The 11285-nt window shown below is 43.0% G+C and overlaps 1 protein-coding gene and 1 non-coding gene across 9 annotated transcripts in view; one reads left to right on the top strand and one right to left on the bottom strand.

The window, feature by feature from the left end:
- Nucleotides 1-8442, bottom strand: LOC113190047 (uncharacterized). The gene is made up of 3 exons (XR_013343481.1): nt 8361-8442; nt 6621-7439; nt 1-842 (listed from the first exon to the last, which is right to left on the bottom strand). It is a non-coding gene; the product is annotated as an uncharacterized LOC113190047 (transcript).
- A 346-nt stretch (nt 8443-8788) lies between these two features.
- The window catches only part of Atg13 (autophagy related 13), a 49398-nt gene continuing 46901 nt past the window's right edge, over nt 8789-11285 (top strand). For 6 of the 8 annotated variants that reach the window (XM_026399086.2, XM_026399087.2, XM_026399085.2 and 3 more), the window contains exon 1: nt 8789-9116. The gene's annotated coding sequence lies outside the window, so the exon portion shown is untranslated. Of the gene's footprint in view, nt 9117-9688; nt 9802-11285 lie in introns of all 8 variants that reach the window. The other 2 variants (XM_026399081.2, XM_026399082.2) reach the window with 2 other exon arrangements.

Genomic DNA, 11285 nt, shown 5'->3' with positions numbered 1-11285 from the left:
TGGTCAATTCACTATTCACATTTGCCTACATAGGCAACAAAGAAGAAAAACTAAAGTATCACCCATATAATTTGGGACAACTATTTATTGTTTTCATTTGAAATACCAAATAATTGAAAATAAAAAAAATGTTTTTGCTGTGTAGTTCCCCACTTTAGTAAAACTTTGTAGGAATAATCATAAATGCTTGCAACCACTGCACTTTCAAATGAGTGGTGCTCAACCTGGAGTTCACTGGATAGTAGGAAACCCTTGACTTGGCTTCTGTTTGGTTGACACATTTTCAAATGAATCAAGATATTCTGGCATAGCTCCGACCCTTCTAAAACACACAGATTAAATGTCAATTTTTGACAAGTGTCTGCACACTCAGTCATGCTGGATGATAGAACTGTGTAGGGGGTGGTGAGGGGGAACATTTGTCACAATTCCTTCTGGAAAGTCTCCTCCCTGTCTTCTACATTAGCTAAAATGAGTAAGCATCAGCTCCTGTCGGATACGGTCAGCCTCTAAGTCCAGAGACTCCATGTGCTCATACTCTTCCTCAGGGGGCTGTTCCATGGGTTTCGTCATTGGAGAGGACCAAATATCCATTCCATGCTCCAAAGAGATGTTGTGGAGGACGCAACAAGCCAAGATGATGTGGCTGGACTTCTCTGGTGAGTACTGAAGTGCCCCCTTGGATCCATCCAGGCAGCGGAAACGGGAGCAGAGGGTTCGAAAAGTCTTCTCAATCACACTGTGAGTTGCAGAATGGGCCATGTTATACCGATTTTCAGCTGGAGTTTCAGGAATGGAAAGTGGGGTCATAAGCCAAGTGCGGAGAAAGAAGGAACTGTCACCTGTGTGGAAGGCCCAAAGAAATCATAAGTGATTATAAGTGTATTACAAGTAAGAAGTAAAATTCTGAAAGATATTGAGGATGGATAAGAAAATATAATGAACCAGGTGCAGTGGTGCACTGCTGTAATCCCAGCTACTCAGGAGGCTAGGGCAGGAGGATGACAAGTTCAAGACCAGACTGGAAAACATAGCAAGACTGTCCAAAAAAAAGAAAGTCTGGGAATGTCGCTTAGTGTTTGAGAGCACCTGGGTTCAATCCCCATTCACAATCTCTCTCTCTCTCTCTCTCTCTCTCTCTCACACACACACACACACACACACACACACACACACACACACACAGCCTTTGGAACCAAGCACACCAGAAACAACAAGAGAAAAATGTTGTGGTAAAAAGAAAGCTTGCCAAAGTCACGAGCTTAAGACACGAGTCTTGGCTGGGAATATCCTTGATTAAAACCAACAGAAAAAAAAAAAAAAAAAAAAGCTGAGAGCTAACAAAAGCCAAATCTGAAAAAAATACAGGAAAAAGGTGGAGGAACTGAAGGAAACAAAATTCCAGGGTTTTTGTAGTTTTTGAGGGCTCGGGATTACACCCAGGGCCTTGTGCAAGTCAAGCATTCTACCTTTGAGTTACACCCCAAACCCATGGATTTTTCTTTCTTTTTCTTTTTTTAAATATTTATTTCTTACTTACAGGTGGACACAATATCTTTATTTTTTATTTTATGTGGTGCTGAGGATTGAACCCAGTGCCTCACACGTTAAGCGAGCACTCTACCACTGAGCCATACCCTAACCCACCCATGGATTTTTCAAATTCAGAGATATTTTTTAATAAAAGACTAAATATCCTTCTATCAAATAGCATCAGTCCCAGTGGTGCATGCCTATAATCTCAGCAACTCAGGAGGCTGCAGCAGGAGGAGCACATGTTTGAGGTCAGCCTCAGCAATTTAGCAAGACCCTAAACAACTTAGCATGACCCTGTCTCAAAATAAACCAAATAATTTTTAAATTAAAAAAGGACTGAAGATGTAACTCAGTGATTAAGTGCCCCGGGGTTCAATCTCCAGTAACAACAATAACAATAACAACAAAAGGGTTGGGGATATAGCTCAGTGTTAGAGAGCCCCAGAGTTCAATGCCCAATACCATAAAAAAACAATCAAAAGCATGCCAATCTTCAAAATCTCTAAAGAGCAAGAAAAATACAACAGAGAAAAAGAGTATTTCCAGCATGCTGGCATGTGCCCATAATCCCAGCTACAAGGAAGTCAAGAAAGGAGCATCCCAAGTTTGACGCAGCAATTACAGATACCCTGTCTCAAAATAAAAAGTTCTGGGAATGTAGCTCTGTGATAAAACAACTTTGGATTCAATCCCCAGTACTGAATAAAGGGGGGAGAAGGGTGGGAGAGGGAGGGAAGGGAAAAGAAAAGAAAGAAAAAGAGAATTCTACCAGAAGATCCCAAAACAATTGGGATTACTTTATCACTAAGCTTTCAGATCTGAAAATTCCTGAAAAATAGGAATTTCAAAGTATTCCATGGCACAACAATAATTTATCCTTCTAGAGCTGAGGAGGATAAAAGTCCCAGCATGTGTGGTAGTGATCAGAACTCAGGTGTTCTGCCTTCCTAGCTATTGCAATAGAACTGGAACATGGTTTTGTCACAGAGGAATGGAAGAATTTTACATTAATAGGGAGAACATAAATATAATGATGTATAAAGAGTGAGAAGGAAATGTAATCAGAAGTCAATTAAAATAACACACATAAGGGCTGGGGCTGTAGCTCAGTGGCAGAGCGCTTGCCTTGCACATGTGAGGCACTGGGTTAGATCCTCAGCACCACATTAAAATAAACAAATAAAATAAAGACATGCTGTCCATCTACAACTATAAAAAAATGCTAAAATAACACGCACAAGGCATTCCCCTTAAGTGACTTCCTTATCAAATGATCCTGGGAAGTGCTAACAAAAACAAACAAAACTGGGGTGCAATGTCCTAACAGCATAATGATTCTATAATGTTTAATTGTCCTGACTCACTGTGTCTGGCAGATGAAGTGTCTCACACAGAGCCACATCCTGTTAGAAATCTGAGACAGACAATAGGCCCTGGAGTACCAACTTGCACAATCACTGTGCTTCTGACCCACCATCAATTACAGTAAATAATATGGATTGTTTAGTGCTGGGTTCTGTTCCAAAAATAGAGGACTAGTTTCTTTTAGGAACTAATATTTCTAACTGGATTAACTGCAAATAACTAGAAAGCCACACAAAATTTTAAAATTTTATACTTAGTTGACTTTTTTTCCTTCTTAGTATGACCTATTCTTTCAATTGACCTCATCCCTATTAAAACACCAAATTTAAGAAACCGATATTGTTGTGTTGAGTGTGGTGGCACACACCTATAAAGAAATCACAGTAACTGCAAAGGCTGAGGTGAGAGGAACACAAGTTCCAGGCCAGCCTCCACAATTTATGGAGATCTTGTCTCAAAACAAACAATAAAAAGGACTGGGCATAGAGCTCAGTGGTAGAGTGCCCCTGGGTTCAATCCCCAGTACCACAAACGTTGTTGTTTCCCTCCCTGCTTCCTTCCTCTTTCCACCTCTCCTTCCCTATCTCCCCTCCCCTGCTTTCTGTGTGGTTCTAGGTATTGAACCCAGGGCCACTCTACTACTGAGCTACATCCTCAACCCTTTTTTTTTTTTTTTTTTTTTAAAGAGAGAGTGAGAGAGAGAGGGGGACAGAGAGAGAGAGAGAATTTTTAATATTTATTTATTTTTTCTTAGTTCTTGGCGGACACAACATCTTCGTTTGTATGTGGTGCTGAGGATCGAACCCAGGCCGCACCCACGCTAGGCGAGCGCGCTACCGCTTGAGCCACATCCCCAGCCCCATCCTCAACCCTTTTCACTTTTTATTTTGAAACAGGGTCTTGCTAAATTGCCCAGGCTGGCCTTGAATTTGCCATCCTCCTGCTTCAGCCTCCCAAGTAGCTGGGATTACAGGCATGTGTCAGGTTGTGCTAGACACTTTTAAATATTATTTCTTATTATCCAATCCCAACTCTACCAGGTTCGACATTAAATTCATTTTACAAACAAGAATCAAAATATATGTCATCCATCCTTTAATATCTCAGGCAAGGGGAAGAGCTTAGTCACTAAATGCTAATTTCAGATTCAGAATCACTAAAAAAATGGTAAATGCCATAAAAGGAACTAAGATAAACATCTATGATGAATGCCTAAAAGCAGAGATGTTAAATAATATTTGTTATGATTTCTCTAAGAAATAGTATGGTCCTCAAATGGAGGGAGATATACAGGCCACCCAGTTAATTTCCTAAAATGTTCCACCATCATCAACTGGTTATACTGTGAACATCACTGTAAAACAGACACTTAAGAGGGGATTAGGATCAGAATTGTTAAACAGATTATAATTGCTTATATGATCAGTCATCCACAAGACATTCTGGCAGATTTTACCCAAAGCTGCTTAACAGGACTAGGCCAAGAACTGACAAAATAAGAACTCAGGCTGAATCATTTCCAGGAGTGGGTATATTTAGAGGAGGAGAATTTAGGTAATGCACCCAGAAGGGAGAGATGAGAATGAGGACAGGAAGGGATACACTCTTAAGTGAATATATGCTAAAGAAACAAAGGAAAATCAAATCTTGTTCTAAGTTTGATATATCTAGAATATTTCACAAATCTGATGGTGTGAAGATACAATCAGCTTTCTAATGTTTGTTACTCTCATTAAAATACCTCTTTTGAGCAGCTTGTCATTCCTCATATTCTTATGAACCTGTTTATTCCATTGTCCACACATCCTCTAGAGACCACTATCTTCCAATCATAAAAATCATTCAACACACTTGTTAAAAATGGATGTCTATGATGTATCCTCGAAAATTCTCATTCCTGAGTTTTGTTTTTTGTGATTCTGGAAATTGAATTCAGGGGTGCTCTATTACTGAGCCACATCCCCAACCGTCTTCATTTTTTACTTTGAGACAGGGTCTTGCTAAGTTCCTTAGGGCCTTGCTAAATTGCTGAGGCTGGCATTGAACCTGTAATCCTCTTGCCTCAGCCTCCAGATGCTGGGATTACAGATGTAAGCCAAGGTACCTGGCTTTTTCCGCCCCCCCCCCCAGCCTGGGAATTGAACCCAGGTTCTCCCACTAGAATAGGCAAGTGCTCTACCACTGAGCTATATATGTATTCCCAGCCATACGATTTATTTATTTATTTTAGTAATGAGGATTGAACCCAGGGATGACGCTTTACCACTGAGCTGTATCTCCAGTCCTTTTTTTTTTTTTTTTTTGAGAAAGGGTTTCTTTAAATTACTGAGGGTCTCACTAAGTTGCTGAGGCTAGCCTCTCAAACTTGCCTCTGCCTCTCAAGTCAGTGGGATCACAGGTGAACACCACTACCCTGAATTATATGAGTCTTTTTATCTTGAAAATCTGTGAAACATTATACAAATCAGGGGTTCTCAAACTAGTTTTCCTGTTTAGAGCTCATGGAGACTTTCTAAGGGTATTTCTAAGGTAGTCAGTTTCCACTTTTTCAAATTCCATGGGTATATTTTTCTAGGTTTCTTCCTGCTTAGCATGTGGCCTGGAACCAAACTGCAACCTTAAATTTGCAATATCCATCTCTCCCACCTCTACCCTAAACTAAAAACTAAGCTGTCAGGCTCAAGGATTTGGGATTTCTGTTTTGTTTGGTATTGGGGTTTGGGGGATGACAGCTTTACCACTGAGCTGTTACATCCCCAGCCCTTTTTAGTTTTTGAGATAGGGTCTCACTAAGTTGCTTCAGGCCTCAGTAAATTGCTGAGGTTGGACTTGAACTTGCAATCCTCTTGCTTTAGCCTCCAGAGCTGCTGGGATTACAAGCTTATGGCACTCAGCCTGGCTTATTTTTTATTGGGACACAGGGTCTCCCTAAAATTTCCCAGACTGGCTTTGAATTTACAAATCTTCTGCCTCAGCCTCCTGAGTATCTAGGATTACAGGTGCATGCTGTCATGCCTAGTGGGCAGTGCAAAGTTTTATATACAATATATATATATATATATATATATATATATATATATAAAATTTAGTTTTGCGTACTTATGAACATGAATATCTAAAATAAATCCTTGGAAGTGGAAGACCTGGGTCAAATAATGTTTTTAAATTTAAGTAAATGTCTTTTTTTTATTGTTGTTCCTGTAGCAGAGATTGAAACCAGAGGTGCTATACTACTGAGCTATGGCCCCAGTCCTTTGTTTTATTTTTTGAGATAGGGTCTTACTAAATTGCCTAGGTTACCCTCAAACTTTTGATCCTCTTGCCTCAGCCTTCTGAATCACTGAGGTTACAGACATGTGCCATCACACCCAGCCTTAGTAAGTGTCTTTTTAAATGTTCATTATTTTAAACTATTAAGGATCAGGGGCTCAGGGTGTAGATCAATGGTAGAGTACTTGCCTGGCATGCAGGCCCTGGATTTGAGCTTCAGCATCTCTCTCTCTCTCTCTCTCTCACACACACACACACACACACACACACACGCAAAAAAGAAGAAGAAGAAGGAGAAGGAGAATGAGAATAAAAATTAACGCTCAGAGCATTTTTACCTGAGATCTTACAAAAATTTCAAAGGACTGATTCAGGTCTGTAGACTTGAATACTTCATTCTATTTACTACATAATTTTTCTATGACAAAGATTTATACCTGCAGACTTACCAAGAAGCCAGCTCTCTTTGTGCATCCCAGCTTCAAATTGACTGCTTAGAGAAGACTGCTGCAGCACAGCAAAGTCCTGTAGGCTACCTGGCCAGTTTGTCTCCACAGTCATTAGTGCTCCTCTGATGTCACACACCATCAGGCAGTTTAAAGAATGCAGACCCTTTCGGTTCACATAGGAGAGGTCTTCAGCATTTGGTGCCTTGATTGCCACATGGATACAGTCAACCACGCCTATCACCCCTGGCATCCCTGCCAACCCATAGAATTCATCTTTCAGAGCCTGTGTGGATGCTTCGTCAGTTGGAAAGTGAATGAACTGTGAGGCCCTTTCCACAAGTGCTTCTGTGACATTGGCAACACAACGACTCATAGAGGCCTGACTAATTCCAATAGCATCTCCCATTCGAGTCTGGAAGGAACCTGAGGTATAAAAGCCCAATGCTGCGAGGATTTGTGTCTCTGGGCTAATAGCCCTGGATCTTTGTGTAGGTCTAGAAAGACTTGCCCCCAAGAGCTCCACCAAATAATAAATGAATTGACGAGGAAACCCATACATAGACATCAAGTAGTCATCAGTTACATCGTCCAGTTTAAAACGGTCCAATGTCCGGTGACCTCGGCCATATAGCAAGAGATCACAATCAAGAACAGTTATGGGTATAGCCATACCAAATGTGAATGTTGTCTCTCCTTCTATCTGCTACTTTTTCTGAACTCTTCCCAATGAGGATGTTGGTACAAGAAGGTATTTAAGGAAGTGTCAGAATTCAACAGCTAACCACCAGTTAAATGGTTCTGACATTTATAATCTTCTGTCTGTAAAGGTTAAAAGAAAAAAAAATTAGAAACCTACCAAAGACATTAAAGTGGCTCAAACGCTACAACAGCACATTTTGAGTCCATCCATTTTGTTGAGGCAAAAGGGGTTGGTTGTATCTACAAGTTCATGGCTGCACGACAAACTTGGTCTGGTTTGAAGGATAATGGGAGTTAAGTTCGATGGTTCATTTAACACCAGGCATTTCAACTGAGAACAGCAAAAGATTAGTGGGGGTGATGGCACAATTATGGCAAGATAAAAGAAGGATGCTCCTATCTATACAAGCCACAAAACAGATGAGAAGTCATAACGACCTTGGTTAAGAATTAGTCATAGGTTTGTTATCCAGAGTCCCATGGGTCTACACGATAAATACCAGACAGATATCGGGGTGTCAAACCAGTTTCAGGAGGGTGAGGAAGGGCGCGAGAGAAGAGAAGGGAAAAAAAAGTTTAGCAATGCACTACCCAGTCTGGGGGACGCGCACTGCTACAAAACTAGGCTGTGCCCTCACCAAAAGAAATCCAAACGGAAAGGCTAAAGGCTGGGAAGGAAGTCCAGTCGGTTTGAAAGGAAGGCGCCAAGGGAGAGGCGGAGAGAGCCAGGTTAGGAGGCGACTCCGCCACTTTTACAAAGGCGCGTTAACAAGGGATACCGAGCCCGGCGCGGTGGCCCACGCCTGTCATCCCAGCGGCTCTGGAGGCTGAGACAGGAGGATCTCCAGTTCAAAACCAACCTCTGCAAGGCTAGGCGCTAAGCAACTCAGTGAGACCCTGTCTCTAAATAGGACTGGGGATGGGGCTCAGTGGTCGAGTGCCCCGGAGTTCAAAACCCACTACCCAAAAAAAAAAAAAAAAGGCCAGGGGATACCGAAGTCTGACGGCGACCGCCAAAACGTCCCAAGGCTAGTCACCCACCTCGCTGTGGCTGCCAGGTTACCAGGCGGATACTCCACCCACCCAGCACAGGCCGGCCCTCCTCCGGAACCGGCTGCCGCACACAGGCTGCCACGGGGCGCAACAGCGGCACCACCCCCTTGGCGTCAGTGCCCGCCCCACGCCGCGTCCTCACTGCCGCTGCCGCCACGGCCTACGGTTCGTCTCCGCACATTCCACACGGCCCTCCAACGGTCTCGATGTTTCAAAAACACCTCTCATTCGGTATTTTTTTGCTCCTGAGGGGCATGAAAATTTTTCCTAGGAAGACTTTTATAGAGGAGATATACTTTTTTGTGAAGATTTTGGGTATCCAAAGGACTAAGTAGTGCTTTTTTTTGGTGTGGCGAAAGTGCGGACGAGGTTGGGTAGGTGGATTTCCGCCTAACTGTCTCCCTCCCCACCGCCAGCACTGAAGCGGATGAAAACAAACACTAACGATGGCGGCGCCGGGGAGCGACCGGCTGCTGGGTTAAGGCAGGGGTGATCGTTTGACCGGTAAGGGGAGTCCTGAAAAGGACCAGTCGAAGTGATTGAGACAACTTGCTCAGTGCTGCGAGCGAAACGCTTGGGGGGCTGCGATCCCGGAGCTTCCTCAGGCACGAGGTATCTGCGACCTGGGCTGTCACTGCAGCCCCGGAGCGCGGAACACTCAGCCAGGTGGCGCGGCTGGCGGGTCCCAGGCCCAGGCCTCCGGAATGAGAACTCGGAGCCGCTCTCTGTGCCGCAGCTTTCCAGGTACTAACTTTGGGGGAGGGTACCCCCAGATCTCTCAGCGCCCCCGGGTGGGAGGCTATGGATCTGCGGCCCGTCGGCCACCTTGTGGAAGCCGAAGCCTATTAGCTGAGGTTCCGTCCCTTGAGCCTCTAAGTTCTGTTGGGGAAATTGAGTTGGTGTAGGCCCAGTTGGTTTGAGAGGGGGGCGGTGCTGGGGATTGAACTCCGAGGCACTTAACCACTGAGCCACATCCCCAGACCTTTTTGTATTTTATTTAGAGACAGGTTTTCGCTAAGTTGTTAGAGCCTCCCAAAGTTGCTTGAGGCTTTGAACTCTAGATCCTCCTACCTCAGCCTCCCGTGCTGCTGGGATTACAGGCGTGCGCCCCCGCGCCCAGCCCCGTTGGCTTTTAATTGTTCCCAGTCTTTATGGAGACCCAAAGAGCTTCCTTCTCTACTTTCTCAACTCTTTGGGTTAGGTCGTTAGGCTTTTTGTTGTAATTTTGGGGGCCATTAACTCCGGGGTTGGGTACCAATATGAATGAGGTAGGTTTTCATCCAGTCAAGATTTGTTGATATGTACCCCGCGTGTAGGTGAGGGTGACTGTTGACTAGTGAAAAAGGGGACCCAAGGTTCACGACTCTCTTACTGGCAGTGGAACGACCTCTGGAAGCCTGCGATCCATTCACATTAATTAAATCTCTGGGTAAATGGTTAAGTACCTTCTTTGGTTCATCACTAATACATCACGGTTTTCACTTACCCAGTCAATTATCTTCCAGTTGGTATTTCATCCTCCGCTGGCCATCCCATACCTAAAAGAAAAAAGAAAAAAAAAAAAAGAAAGAAAGAAAAATCAAAAGTAAAGCATTTGAAAGTACCCTGGTACTGGTACTGCAAATCCAGCCCCCTGTTCTTTTTTGAGACAGAGTCACTAAATTGTCCAGGCTGGCCTCGAACTGCCTCAGCCTCCAGCATTGCTGGGAATACAGATGGACCATACTTCACCCAGCCTAAAAGTACCTGTTATCTCATTCCATTTACTTTATAACTCTTCTATCATGGAAGAATATTTTGCATACCATCACTAGGAGATGTACATAATAAGAAAAAACAGACCTTTTTTCCCCCCCTTTGGTGTTGGGGATTGGACACAGGGGTGCATTACTACTGAGTTATATATTTTTTATTTTTAAACAGGGACTTTTTAGGTTTCTGAGGCTGGCAATCCTTCTGCCTTAGCCTTCCAAGTCACTGGGATGATAGGCCTGCACCACTGCACCCAGAATACAACAGACCCTTTCTTTAAACTCTGTCAACTTTGAAGTTTTTTTTGTGTGTGTTTTATGAGTATTAGCCCTTGTGTGGATACTGTATCCTTATCATTGGATATTATAACTGTAAATTATAAGGTTTGTTTTCAACTTTCTATTTTATGGCTCAGGAGAAGTATTATCAGTGTTTATTTATTTTTATTTTTTATAGTTCTGGATGTTGATCCCAGGCCTTGTGTATGTTGAGTGTTGAGAAAGGGCTTTACCAATGAACTACGTCGTAGTCATTTTTACTTTTATTTTGAGACAGGGTCTTGCTAAATTGCACGGTTTAGCCAGCAACTTTCCATCCCCCTGCATTAGCCTCCCTAGTAGGTGGGATTATAGGCTTGCACCACTTTGCCCAGCTAAGAATTTTTTTTTTCTTTTTACCACTGAGCTTCACTCCAGCCCTTTTAATTTTTTAAATTTTGAGATAAGGTCTCACTAAGTTGATTAGGGCCTCACTGAGTTACTGAGCTTGACCTTGAATTTGCAATCAATCCTCCTCAGTTGCTGGGATTACCGGTGTTCACCACTGTGACTGGCTTCCCCCAACCCTTTTTATATTTTACTGTTTATTTACTTTTTTTTTTGGTACCATGGATTAAACCCAGGGGCACTCAACCACTGAGCACATCCCCAGCCATTTTATGTTTTATATTGAGACAGGAACTCACTAAATTGCTTAGGACCTCACTAAATTGCTGAAGCTGGCTTTGAATTTTCAATCCTCCTACTTGAGCCTCCTGAGTCCTGGGATTACAGGCGTGTGCCACCAAGATAGGCTTAAAATTATTTAAAAATAATTAGTTGTTTTAAACTTTCTCTGAAGGCCAGTGTAGATTGTACAGGTAGTTTGTTTTATCCTAATGGT

The sequence above is a fragment of the Urocitellus parryii genome, chromosome 4, assembly GCF_045843805.1.
Source record: "Urocitellus parryii isolate mUroPar1 chromosome 4, mUroPar1.hap1, whole genome shotgun sequence".
In the NCBI taxonomy this organism is placed as follows: domain Eukaryota; kingdom Metazoa; phylum Chordata; class Mammalia; order Rodentia; family Sciuridae; genus Urocitellus; species Urocitellus parryii.
Note: the sequence above shows the minus strand (reverse complement) of the source record. Positions and strands in the feature narration are given on the sequence as shown.